Genomic DNA, 14847 nt, shown 5'->3' with positions numbered 1-14847 from the left:
CCCCTCCAAAGGATCACAGGTCCTCACCAGCAACGGAACAAAGCTGGATGGAGAATGACTTTGATGAGTTGACAGCAGTAGGCTTCAGAAGGTTGGTAACAACAAACTTCTCTGAGCTAAAGGAGGATGTTTGAACCCATTGCAAGGAAGCCAAAAACCTTGAAAAAAGATTAGATAAATGGCTAACTAGAGTAAATAGTGTAGAGAAGACCTTAAATGACCTGATGGAGCTGAAAACCATGGCACGAGAACCTCATTACACATGGACAAGCTTCAATAGCCCATTCGATCAAGTGGAAGAAAGGGTATCAGTGATGGAAGATCAAATTAATGAAATAAAGCAAGAAAACAAGGTTAGAGAAAAAAGAGTAAAAAGAAACGAACAAAGCCTTCCAGAAATATGGGACTACGTGAAAAGAAAATCTATGTTTGATTGGTGTACATGAAAGTGATGGGGAGAATGGAACCAAGGTGGAAAACACTCTACAGGATATTATCCAGGAGAACTTCCCCAACATAGAAAGGCAGGCCAACATTCAAATTCAGGAAATACAGAGAACACCACAAAGATACTCCTCAAAAAGAGCAATCCCAAGACACATAATTGTCAGAATGACCAAAGTTGAAATGAAGGAAAAAGTGTTAAGGGCAGCCAGAGAGAAAGATCGTGTTACCCACAAATGGAAGTCCATCAGACTAACAGCAGATCTCTCAGCAGAAACCCTACAAGCCAGAAGAGAGTGGGGGCCATTTTCAACATTCTTAAAGAAAAGAATTTTCAATCCAGAATTTCGTATCCAGCCAAACTAAGCTCCATAAGTGAAGAAGAAATAAAATACTTTACAGACAAGCAAATGCTGAGAGATTTTGTCACCACCAGGCATCCCTTACAAGAGCTCCTGAAGGAAGCACTAAACATGAAAAAAACAACTGGTACCAGCCACTGCAAAAACAGGTGAAATTGTAAAGACCATAGGTGCTATGTAGAAACTGCATTAATTAATGGGCAAAATAACCAGTGAACATCATAATGATGGGATCAAATTCACATAAAACAATATTAACCAAAAAAAAAAAAATTAACCTTAAATGTAAATGGGCTAAGTTCCCCAATTAAAAGACACAGACAGGCAAACTGGATAGAGTCAAGACCCCAGTGTGCTGTATTCAGGAGACCCATCTGAATGCGAAAACACACATAGGCTGAAAATAAAGGGATGGAGGAAGATCTACCAAACAAATGAAAAGCAAAAAAAAAAAGCAGGGTTTGCAATCCTAGTCTCTGATAAAACAGACTTTAAACCAACAAAGATCAAAAGAAACAAAGAAGACCATTACATAATGGTAAAGGGATCAATTCAACAAGAAGAGCTAACCATCCTAAATATATATGCACCCAATACAGGAGCACCCAGATTCATAAAGCAAGTCCTTAGAGACCTACAAAGAGACTTAGACTCCCACACAATAATAACTGGAGACTTTAACATCCTACTGTCAATATTAGACAGATCAATGAGAAAGAAGGTTAACAAGGATATCCAGGACCTGAACTCAGCTCTGCTACAAGCAGACCTAATAGACATCTGCAGAACTCTCCACCCCAGATCAACAGAATATACATTATTCTCAGCACCACATCGCATTTACTCTAAAATTGATCACATACTTGGAAGTAAAGCACTCCTCAGCGAATGTAAAAGAACAGAAATCACAACGAACTGTTTCTCAGCCCACAGTGCGATCAAATTAGAACTCAGGATTAAGAAACTCACTCAAAACCACCCAACTACATGGAAACTGAACAACCTGCTCCTGAATGGCTACTGGGTAAATAATGAAATGAAGGCAGAAATAAAGATGTTCTTTGAAACCAATGAGAACAAAGACAACATACCAGAATCTCTGGGACACACTTAAAGCAGTGTGTAGAGGGAAATTTATAGCACTAAATGCCCACAAAAGAAAGGAGGAAAGATCTAAAATCAACACCCTAACATCACAATTAAAAGAACTAGAGAAGCAAGAGCAAACAAATTCAAAAGCTAGCAGAAGGCAAGAAATAACTAAGATCAGAGCAGAACTGAAGGAGATAGAGACACAAAAAAGCCTTCGAAAAATCAATGAATCTAGGAGCAGGTTTTTTGAAAAGATCAATAAAATTGATAGACCACTAGCAAGACTAATAAAGAAGAAAAGAGAGAAGAATAAAACAGACGCAATAAAAAATGATAAAGGGGTTATCACCACCAATCCCACAGAAATACAAACTGCCATCAGAGAATACTACAAACACCTCTACGCAAATAAACTAGAAAATCTAGAAGAAATGGATAAATTCCTCGACACATATACCCTCCCAAGACTAAACCAGGAAGAAGTTGAATCTCTGAATAGACCAATAACAGGTTCTGAAATTGAGGCAATAATTAAGAGCCTACCAACCAAAAAAAGTCCAGGACCAGACAAATTCACAGCCGAATTCTACCAGAGGTACAAAGAGGAGCTGGTACCATCCCTTCTGAAACTATTCCAACCAATAGAAAAAGAGAGAATCCTCGCTAACTCATTTTATGAGACCAACATCATCCTGATACCAAAGGCTAGCAGAGACACAACAAAAAAGAAAAAATAAAATTTTAGACCAATATCTCTGATGAACATTGATGTGAAAATCCTCAATAAAATACTGGCAAACTGAATCCAGCAGCATATCAAAAAGCTTATCCACCATGATCCAGTGGGCTTCATCCCTGGAATGCAAGGCTGGTTCAACATATGCAAATCAATAGTAATCCATTACATAAACAGAACCAATGATAAAAACCATATGATTATCTCAATAGATGAAGAAAAGGCCTTTGACAAAATTCAATAGCCCTTCATGCAAAAAACTCTCAATAAACTAGGTATTGATGGAACATATCTCAAAATAATAAGAGCTATTTATGACAAACCCACAGCCAATATCATACTGAATGGACAAAAATAGGAGGCATTCCCTTTCAAAACTGGCACAAGACAGGGATGCCCTCTCTCACCACTCCTATTCAACATAGTGTTGGAAGTTCTGGCCAGGGCAATCAGGCAAGAGAAAGAAATAAAGGGTATTCAATTAGGAAATGAGGAAATCATATTGTCCTGTTTGCAGATGACATGATTGTATATTTAGAAAACCCCATCGTCTCAGCCCAAAATCTCCTTAAGCTGATAAGCAACTTCAGCAAAGTCTCAGGATAAAAAGTCAATGTGCAAAAATCACAAACATTCCTATACACCATTAACAGACAAACAGAGAGCCAAATCATAAGTGAACTCCCATTCACAATTGCTACAAAGAGAAAAAAATACCTAGGAATTCAATTTACAAGGGATGTGAAGGACCTCTTCAAGGAGAACTACAAACCACTGTTCAAGGAAATAAAAGAGGACACAAACAAATGGAAGAATATCCCATGTTCATGGATAGGAAGAATCAATATTGTGAAAATGGCCATACTTCCCAAAGTAATTTATAGATTCAATGTCATCCCCATCAAGCTACCAATGACTTTCTTCACAGAATTTGAAAAAAATACTTTAAAGTTCATATGGAACCAAAAAAGAGCCCACATTGCCAAGACAATCCTAAGCAAAAAGAACAAAGCTGGAGGCATCACACTACCTGACTTTGAATTATACTACAAGGATACAGTAACCAAAAGAGCATGGTACTGGTACCAAAACCGATATATAGACCAATGGAACAGAACAGAGGCCCCAGAAATAACACCACACATCTACAACCATCTGATCTTTGACAAACCTGACAAAAACCAGAAATGGGGGAAAGGATTCCCTATTTAAGAAATGGTGCTGGGAAAACTGGGTAGCCATATGTAGAAAGCTGAAACTGGATCCCTTCCTCACATCTTATACAAAAATTAAATCACGATGGATTAAAGAATTAAATGTTAGACCTAACACCATAAAAACCCTAGAAGAAAACCTAGCCAATACCATTCAGGACATAGGCATGGGCAAGGACTTCGTGTCTAAAACACCAAAAGCAATGGCAACAAAAGCCAAAATAGACAAAAGGTATCTAATTAAACTAAAGAGCTTCTGCACAGCAAAAGAAACTACCATCAGAGTGAACAGGCAACCTACAGAATGGGAGATAATTTTTGCAATCTACCCATCTGACAAAGGGCTAATATCCAGAATCTACAAAGAACTCAAAACAAATTTACAAGAAAAAAACAAACAACCCCATCAAAAAGTGGGCAAAGGATACGAACAGACATTTCTCAAAAGAAGACATTTACGCAGCCAACAGACACATGAAAAAATGCTCATCATCACTGGTCATCAGAGAAATGCAAATCAAAACCACAATGAGATACCATCTCATGCCAGTTGAATGGCAATCATTAAAAAGTCAGGAAACAAGAGATGCTGGAGAGGATGTGGAGAAATAGGAATGCTTTTACACTTGGTGGAAGTGTAAATTAGTTCAACCATTGTGGAAGACAGTGTGGTGATTCCTCAAGGATCTGGAACTTGAATTACCATTTGACCCAGCAATCCCATTACTGGGTATATACCCAAAGAATTATAAGTCATGCTACTATAAAGACACATGCACATGTATATTTATTGCAGCAGTATTCACAATAGCAAAGACTTGGAATCAACCCAAATGTCCATCAATGGTAGACTGGATTAAGAAAATGTGGCACATACACACCATGGAATACTATACAGCCATAAAAAAGATGAGTTCATGTCCTTTGTAGGGACATGAATGAAGCTGGAAACCATCATTCTCAGCAAACTAACACTGGAATGGACAACCAAACACCGCATGTTCTCACTCATAGGTGGGAATTGAGCAATGAGATCACTTGGACATAGGAAGTGGAACATTACACACTGGGGCCTGTTGCGGGGTGGGGGGCTGGGGGAGGGATAGCTTTAGGAGAAATACCTAATGTAAATGATGAGTTGATGGGTGCCATAAACCAACATGGCACATGTATACCTATGTATCAAACCTGCACGTTGTGCACATGTACCCTAGAACTTAAAGTATTACAAAAAAAAAAAAGAATAAGAGCAACTGTGGATCTCTTCTCTCCTAAAAGAGCCTGTCTGTCTCTGGCATTTGGTTCTTTTAGGTTCTTTGCATCCTCCACTCTCTCTTAAGTTTTAAAAAATATGATTTTGTACCTTTTCTAGCTTGATTTGGTTATTAGGATGACAATTATGGTCTATTATGCCTTTGTTTGCCCTAATAGGAAGTGAACATTGAACTGGAATTATCATTGAGGCTCCTTTCTCTTCATCTCTGGCCCTCAATAGTCTAACAATTCTTCTCTTTAACATGAGTCTCACGACTCTTGGAATGAATCCTCATTATATCAGAGTAAGGATTAGAATATTAACTTGGCCTTGCTGGTAGTCTATCTCTAGTCAACCTCTCCCTCCTTCAGTCCCTCTGTCATGTAATCTAGTCCCTCCATGATTTGGGTTCCTCAACTGCATCACATGTAAATGAGCCAGTCTATAGGCTGGCCCAACCTCTTTTATATAATTTTTTAAAATAATATCCTAATTTTATTCCAGTGATATTGAATGGTTCATATATATTTGGGAGGGTGGAAGAGCCAGGTTGATGTCACATAGCCAAGAAAATGCTCCAAATCCCACTGTAGTGATCTGGTGGAAATATCATGCTTACCACCACTAGACTCTGGACAGAGCATCTTGGGCCTCCAGTATCAACACTGATACCGAATGTTGCTGCTGCAAACTCACTATGGCTGCCCTCACTGCCTCCTATTGCCACAACTGAGTCTGCATAGTATTCATTTATTCATGCAATAAATATTTACTGATTGTCTACCATATGACAGGCTCTCTTCTAGGGGCAGTGGAAATATGAATAAATAACCAAGACTTCTGCCTTTGTAGAATATATATTCTACCCAAGCAACCAATTTATCCAGTTTGTCTGGGACTTTCCCAGTTTTAGCACCAAAAGGGTCGCATCTTGTGAAACCCCTAAGTTCAATAGAAATTTGAAAGAAGAATATTCCAGGCAAAAGAAACAGTGATGAACCTGAGGTGAGTGAGGCCCTGTTATTAGGGGAATATCAAGGACCACAGTGTGGCTATCATGAATTGAGAGAGATATAGGCAGGTTAATAACATTTCCAAGTTTCTGTTTCTTCATTAATAATTTTGGAAAAAAACAGACAATCTTTTGCTAGTAAGTGGGAAGGATAAAAAAGTCAGTGTATTCAATCACACAAAGGACTTTGGATAGTAAGCATGACTCAAGGATCCCTTTGGCCATCTCAGCAAAGCCAAGAATAGAGATTGGATTTCCCAGGATGGAACTGTGGAGGAACCTCTTGTCTAATGGCCTGAATCTCTTGTGACATACTTAGAAGACCCATGATGTTCTTGAGAATGTTATGCCATCAAAAACACTGCAAAGTGTGTATGAAAGGGACAGCAAGGTGACAGAATGAAAGAAGGCTGTCAGACTCCCCACATTTTACAGGCTGATAAACTACTAAGTTGAAAAACTACTATGACTGATAAACTGGCATATAAAACTACTAAGCTACAAACGTGTGTTACCCTTCATGAAAAAGGAAGGATGACTCAGCACAGAACAATAAGCCCAAACTGTGGAGTCATTTCTCAGAGGAAATTACGCCAGGGAAATATGTAAGTTGTAAAAGTTTTATTAAAAAATAAAACAAGACTTAAATACAGCCTTGAAGACAGGGAAACACTTTCAACATTAATTAGAATAGATAGATTACATTCTATATTGCAAAGTCTTAAAACTAAAGTTCTCAATTTCAGTATCATAATAAAATATACTCTGCCTTATTAAAAACCTTTTATTTCCTTTTCATAGTACACTATGTGATATATATTTGACAAAGTGTAGCAAGATGTCTACTTAATATTCTATTCTTTTTTTTTTTTTGATGGAGTTTCTCTCTTGTTGCCCAAGCTGGAGTGCAATGGCGCAATCTCAGCTCACTGCTACCTCTGCCTCCCAGGTTCAAGTGGTTCTCCTGTCTCAGCCTCCCAAGTAGCTAGGATTATAGGCACCTGCCACTACACCCGGCTAATTTATTGTTAGTAGAGATGGGGTTTCACCATGTTGGCCAGGTGGTCTTGAACTCCTGACCTCAAGTGATCCACCTGCCTCAGCCTCCCAAAGTGCTGGGATGACAGGAGTGAGCCACCACACCTGGACTATTTCTATTTAATAAACAAAGTATTTATTTTTTATTTTATTAAAAGGACAAATACTTTTCAGGTTTCAATGGAACATTGTTTTTCTGCTGTCTTTAGTTTAACTGGGTAGAATATGAGCCTTGCTTGTAGGAATTAATACTTCCTAAAATCTATGAAACGGACTCCAGGACCGAGCAAACTGACAAGATCCACTTTCAATTATTACCTTAGGCTGAATGATTTTAAAGTAGCTTTAAACTGATTCCTAAAAAGCATTCTACAGAAAGAGACATGCTCAAGGTTCCTCAGAGAGAAGCAAGCAAGAAAACTCTAATTTTAAATATAATTTTTGGCAGTTGGGTCTTAAATCAACTGGCTCTCTTTTAGTTATTTTTGGATCTAATAAGCCAACCTAAAAAAACATACCAAATTAATTTAAAGTAATTCATGTTTATAATACAAATGGACATAAATAAACCTAATTTTCTAATACTGGTAATAATAACCAAGGCTGCTTCTCATAATAGAAAAATAAAACCAACATCCTCCCTGTATTAGTCTGTTCTCACGCTGCTATGAAGAAATATCCAAGACTGGGTAATTTAATAAGAAAAGAGGTTTAATTGACTAGCAGTTCTGCAGGGTTGGGGAAACCTCAGGAAATTTACAATCATGTTGGAGGGGGAGGCAAACATGTTCTTCTTCACATCACTGCAGCAAGGAGAAGTGCCGAGCAAAGGTGGGAAAGCCCCCTATAAAACCATCAGATCTTGTGAGAACTCACTATCACGAGAATAGTGTAGAGGTAACCGCCCCCTTGATTCAGTTACCTCCCACTAGGCCCCTCCCAAAACACATGGGGATAATGGGAACTCCAATTCAAGATGAGTTTTGGGTGGGGATGCAGCCAAACCATATCACTCCCAAAGAAACTTCTGGAATATGCACCTTGACTCCTCTATAAAAGGAAACCATCTTGATCATTGATAAACTTGGAAAAACCTGAAACAATATGTTATTCCAACCCACAGTATTACCATCCAAAGAGAAGAGGCTGAGGCCTTATACTATACGAAATGTTAACAAGGGAGAGAAGTATACTGAAAATAAAATAAAAATAAAATAAAAAATCCAAATATACTTTCCAAAGACTAAAATAGTACTTCTCCAAACGATGGAAAGTATTTCTCTATCTCATGGAAAGGCAGTGGTCCATGGCATTGGCTACTTTATGAGGTTGAGGAAATAACTCTAGTTTATTTTAATGTACCATGTAATCTGGCTCATTTCCCATATTGTTCTGTGATCTTAACTGTGGAATTCAAGGGAAAACTTGGACCAGTGTTTCAAATGTCATCTTGATATGACCATATGCATTTCCAAGCCCACTTCAGTAATTTGCTTTTCTTTTTCTCTCCTTTTGTCTATAATGTCGAGCCAATGATAACAAAATCAGTGAAAATGCACAACAGTATAAGAAACAAGTCACTACAGTACCCAAAAAGCATTGGCTCATTAGAGTTGGAGACAGATTTTTGATTTAGGAAAGCATGAATTCCAGGATGCTTACATGGGTGGTGTTTCACTTGGACTATTTCTTGTTGGTAAATGCCTCACTTTCAATTACTTCTTTTATTTTATTTCTCCCTAAATTGTCCAGACATTCTGTACCCCTCCTGTATTTGGTTGGGATTCTCTCTGTCTCTCTTTTTCCCAGCCCCTACAATGATTTTCACTGTAAAGTCTCTGGTGTCAAGGTTACAACTGGCACAGTTCTGGCTTTAGCAGAAGGTCATTTTCAACAAAGGATTTCTGGTTTGTGTTTGTGTATAACATACCTCTGCTTAGGAACATGCCAAATCGACAAGAGTCACATGGTGCCTCCTGGCTGCACAGTGCTGTGTTCAGGTACAATAAACTTTGACAGAAGGGCACCACAAAATCAAAAGTGACTTCTAGGAATGGAGTCCATAGCTCTGACAGGCTGTGACCTTGGTGACGGCTATGTCTTTGGGGAAGAACTGAGATGATTTCTGAAGCCTTCTACTGAATGTTTCTATCTAGTTTAGAGACCTACCTCATGCATAAGACCTGTCTAAAGAAAAATAAGAAATAATGCTTCTATAGTATGAAGATCATGACTGTGCCTAACCCCTACCAAAACTTTGCATGAACACTTGCCACAGTTAAGTCAAAGTCTTTTCAACATCAATTATTTGTCTGTTATAATTTGATTGCTAGATGGGTGTCTTTATGGGAGTAGTCAGGTGATCTGACAAAATTTCCAAACTTACTTTCGGTAGCTTAAAAACTAATTGACTTCTGAGCTCTAAACTAGCAATGCATAGGATACGGTCTTTTAGACAGTTAATAGTAAAATGGGTATTTCCATAAGTTTTTGCTGGAAAAGAATATTATTAAAAGATCATTTCTATCATTAGGAGGATCTGCTATATGCAAGCTGAAAATTTTTGTATGTACTTGAATTAAATGCAAAAGAATTTTATTTTAAAGAAAAGAATCTGCATCACATATTCTGTCTCTTCAGCAACATAAAATGCAGCCCCAAATCATTTCCCATATTCAATTACAAGAGTCAGGACTTGGTCCAGCTCTAATTGACTCCAGGAACATTTTATTTTTTCATTTGAAAGATAATTTAATTCACTGCCATATGTTTACTGGGATAGTTCTCTGATCTTGGCCCTAATGGTCCCTCTCTCCTCACTACCAGGTGTGGTTTCCAAGGGACCCAGAGGCTCACCCTTTGCTCTCATTTCCACAGTTTTTACTAGCTTAATCTTCTCTTCTGAACAGCATTTATTCTTCTGTGGCTTTTCCCTCCAGTGTCTTTCTCTTCTTGTAATCATTGAAGTATTCACGCTTGAATTGCAATAGTGAAGTCAGCTTTTAATGCTAGATCAAAAATATCAGAGGAGCTACCAATTTCATGGTTCACCAAATAATGGTATCAATCTGGACTGTTTAAGAGATACCAGAATCTCCTGACCCAAATGCAAACCCCATTGGCCTTGAAATAATTTGACTCATATCTGATGACTGAGGAGCCATATTAAGGTTTTGCTTAGAGTTTTCCAGGCCAGTGACTGACACCACTGACTTTTATTCTTAAAGAAGTAGGATTTGGAAGATTGAAGAGTGTACTCATTTGAATGTCAGAAGACTCAGAAATATATTTTCTGGGAAAACAAAATGCCTTCGTGCAACTTATAAGAGTTCATGGAGCTCACTTTTGTGCAGAAATGTAATCACTATTAATTTAAATACAAAATTCATCTTTCCTACTGTATAGTCAACTATGGCTTGTGTAACAAACTCTCCCAAAACATAACATCTTAAGGCAACAGCCATTTATTACTTTTCTTGGGGCTACAAATCAGTTTAGTGGTTCTGCTGACCTGGGCTGGGTTTGCTTGCGTGTCTGTGGTCAGCTAGCTGGTTGGCCAGGGAGATGGCTGATCTAGGATGGCCTTAGCTGATGACTCAGTCTGTCTGCACAGGTCATGCATATTCCTCCAGCAGGCTAGCTCAGGTCTGTCCTCGAGGTGATGGCACAAGTCCAAGAAAGGGGACCCAGCTGTGCAAGAGAGCAAACAGAAATATGCAGACATTTTTCAAGTTTGATTTGTCAAATTTGCTCTTTTCTCATTGGCCAAAACAAGACCATGGCCAAGCCCAGGAGTAGCGTGGGAGGGCACTGCCAAAGGGCATAGATACAGGGAGGTATGAAAAGTTGGGGCTTTTAATGCAAGCAACCTGTCACCCTTACTCAGGTACAACTAGGGCATAGCAACGGGCAAGCTGGAGAAAAGGGCCACTTTCTTGTGCTACTCATATGTGGGGAGGAGGGGCAGTGGAAGTAGAGTCCAAGGTTGCCAAATTAAAAATGTGGAAATCCACATCCAAATCATGTCGTCAAACAAGAAACTAAGGGCAAAACTGACGTATGCCTTAATAAAGGGGAAAGGGGTGTCAAAGAAACAGAAAAGCCTAGAGTGGGGGCATGAAATGTAGATGGCCATGAAGTCATTTTACCTTGGAATTTTACCCATGTTTGGGAGAACTTAGATGCAAAATCTTTGCATATTTAAGAACATACAGGGTATAAACTATATCAAACTGTCATCAAAAGATTCGAATGCCTACAGGCAGTGGAGTTTTTGAAATTTCTACACAAGAAAGGTTTGGTTTTGCTTAGAAGAAATAGTTGCTGCTAAACAATTCTTATACATCCTTAATATGTATGAGCCCCAGTAAAAATTTCCTTTAGAACCAAGGTCGGTAAAACCATTTGCTTCTATGTGAATGAAGAGGCTTTCTTTTGCTAGCCTACTCACAGAATTTCTGTAACCCAGTGGATTTTCTTCTTCGCTTTGGTTGCTAGGAAGGTCAGAGTTAAGTTACATAGACTACTGAGAAGACTTTTTAGGCAAAATCTTTGGACGCAATTTTCCTTCCCCTCTTTTATTTTCTCCTTTGTCTTTGTCTTTCCTTTGTGTTATCTTCAGTCTTACGATACCCTGGTATTTACAGAGAGGGCTTTGAGGAAATTGCAATGGCAATTTCCTCATTTTCTTTCCAGAATCTCTTGGGATTCTGGCCTCTGTGACTCCTGTTTCCCAAAGAGAAAGGGCAGGGCAGGCATATTCTCATATTCCACTCAGGTTTGGCAGGGTCCCCACAGACTCTCAGCCTGGGAGAGTTGATGTGTAGAAATAGGAAACCAGACTTCCTGAGCAACCAGCTGGAGAACGCCACAGATGGGTGGCTGTTCCCACATTGCACAAGTAGGGTCAGGAGGTTGACAGTGTCTTCATGCAGCACTCCTTCCCCAGCACCGTATCTCCTCCTCAGATCACCCGCACCTTACTATAGTAGAGATTTTGTCCATGGGTTGCCAGATTTAGCAAATTAACATAAAAGATGCCCAGTTAAGTTTGAATTTCAGACAAATAATGAATAGTTTTTAGTATAAGTATATCCCAAATATTGCATGAGATATACTTGTGCTAAGAACACTTATTTGTTGCTTATATGAAGTTTAAATTTATCTGGGCATCTTACATTGTTTTCTGGCAATCCAACCATATTAAGTAAATGGGAATAGAGTCAAAATATCCATATTCTCAAATTTCAAAGACTGCTTTTATTCTTTGCTGACTTTCCTATTGTTTTTAAATTCATACAGTGGCGTTCCCTTACAAGGTACACAACTGAGAGTATTCTTACCTTAGTTACATTCCTTAGGAGCACTATTTCAAATATTTTTCAAAAAGGCAGATACCATAAACTTTCTTTTTCATTCCAAATAACACTTATTCAGAAAAGGGAATGCAATTTATTATATCTAATTAGTCTGCTGCTCATTAAACCAATATCTTTTAAAATAACTCCATTATGGTCTTTTGCTCATTCTTATCATTGACAGGGTTTTCATATTTTGGATACTTTTAGGCAGGCCAATATTATGGAATCACAACTAAAACACTTTTTTTTTTCTTTTTAAAAATATGTATTCAGCCAAATCCACAATGTGAGCCATTCTGCGGGACATTTGACTAGGTTTCTTCAAGAAGTCAGTGGCCCAGAAATAAACAAATGGAATTGAGGAGAGAATGTTCCAAACTGAGGGTTAAGACAGAGATAAGATTATTAACAGCTGAATACAATGAGTGGACCTGTCTGGATCTTGATATGTACAAGCCAATTTTTCAAAATTTTTTTAGCATAGAGGGGAAATTTGATTATGGCCTGAGTATTAGATGGAATTAGGAATTTTTGTTAGCTTTATTATGTGTGGTAATGCATTATGATTGTTTAAGAAATATCATCCATCTTTAGAGATTTGTCTTTGTTTTGTACTGCTATAAAAGAATACCATGGGCTGCGTAACTTATAATATACAGAAATTTATTGATTCATGGTTCCAGAGACTAGAGAACTCAAGATGAAGGGAGCAACATCCAGTGAGGGCCTTCTTTCTTTGTCATCCCGTTGCGCAAGGGCAAAGAGAAGGTGAAAGAGAAAGGCAAAAGGGGGTTGCACTCATCCTTTTATAAGGAACTTTCTCTCCCAGTAATGGCACGAATCCCTCATGACCATTAGGTGATTACACCTCTTGTTAGGCCCTACCTCCCAACATTGTTTCATTGGGGATTCAGTTTTCAAAACATTCAAGCCATAACAAAATGTGTGCTTTAGGGCTAAAATAATGTGATGTCTGGAGTTTGCTTTAAGAACTAAAAAAAAAGAAAGAGAGAGAAAGCCTAGGGGAAATTAGTGTGGCAAATTGGTGACAATTGCTGAAGCCCTACGATGAATTCATGAGAGTTGGTGATATTCTCTGCTTTTGCACATTTTAAAGAAATTATATAATACAATATAAAATTCAATCTTATTTTAAAATATTACAGAGAAGAAGTTTATAAGGATACCATACTTTCTTTTTTCAACTTCTAAATGTCTTATTAACTTCATTTACAATTTTGTTCCTAATTATAAAAGTAGCATATACTCAGTATTTTAAAAACTAAAAAAACACAACAAAGAGCAAAGAGAACACAAAAATCACATGAAATTACCTGTAGATAAGTTGAGGACAAACAAAAAAGATCGCCTGAAAGAATAATTATAAGTTTCCTTCTAGTCTCTTTTTATTGTTATTACATATGCTAGTTTTAAATACATAGATTTGGGTTCAGCTATTTGTTTCCATTTTTTTTTTTTTATTCCAGAGTGGGTTCTGTTCAATGACAAATGAATGGTTGGAGTTTGATAAGAACCTCAAATGTTGGATTATTTGAGTAGTGTTGCCTTCCTGCCATAGCAAATGGGAAGATTTCCCACGAGGGGCTGGGCATTGTAGATGATCAACACAAATGCTTTTTTTCTTCTTCTTCTCTTGCATTTCTTTAGCTTTTAAAATTTGATTTCATCTTCTGATCAAAACAATGCCACAGTTTCGTAATTTCTTCACCTTTCTGCTGGTACTGAGAGAAAACTCTCGTTTTATTCTTGTATTAAATGGCTAACTACTTATTTTAAATGCTCAAGAATGCAATAGTTATTGATTCAGTCATCTTTTTTTTTTTTTTTTTATTTGGTCATCTTAAGGTATCAGCTTGATTGTGTCAAATAAAAAAGGAAGAGGCACACCCCCAAAACTGGGTAGAACAAAGTCGTTAGAAATATATCAATCAGCATGACTTTGGAATAATATTATATGTGGCTATAACCTGGTGAAATAATGTCCTCCTCTTGACAAATGTTGCGGCTATCTTTGGGCACAGGTCATTCTGAACATCAGGGAGGAACATCGCCACTTGTCCCTATTAGTGCCCTACAAGCCCTGATGGCTAAAAGATGACCAGATAGTACTAAAACCCAGGAGAGACGCTAACTTGAGGAATGACTATGTTGATGTTTGTTTCCCTTAATCCACATTTACCCAGGTTCAAAAGTAAACCTCCTTTTAACATTATGAGACTTCTGATGTGCTAGAAGCACACAGATCATCTATGAAGTATTCCTGCTGAAACATTTAATCAAGCCTCTAGATGTGCATCAATTGCTCTTGTTGCA

The sequence above is a fragment of the Gorilla gorilla genome, chromosome 11 (genome assembly GCF_029281585.2).
Source record: "Gorilla gorilla gorilla isolate KB3781 chromosome 11, NHGRI_mGorGor1-v2.1_pri, whole genome shotgun sequence".
NCBI lineage: Eukaryota > Metazoa > Chordata > Mammalia > Primates > Hominidae > Gorilla > Gorilla gorilla.
Note: the sequence above shows the minus strand (reverse complement) of the source record.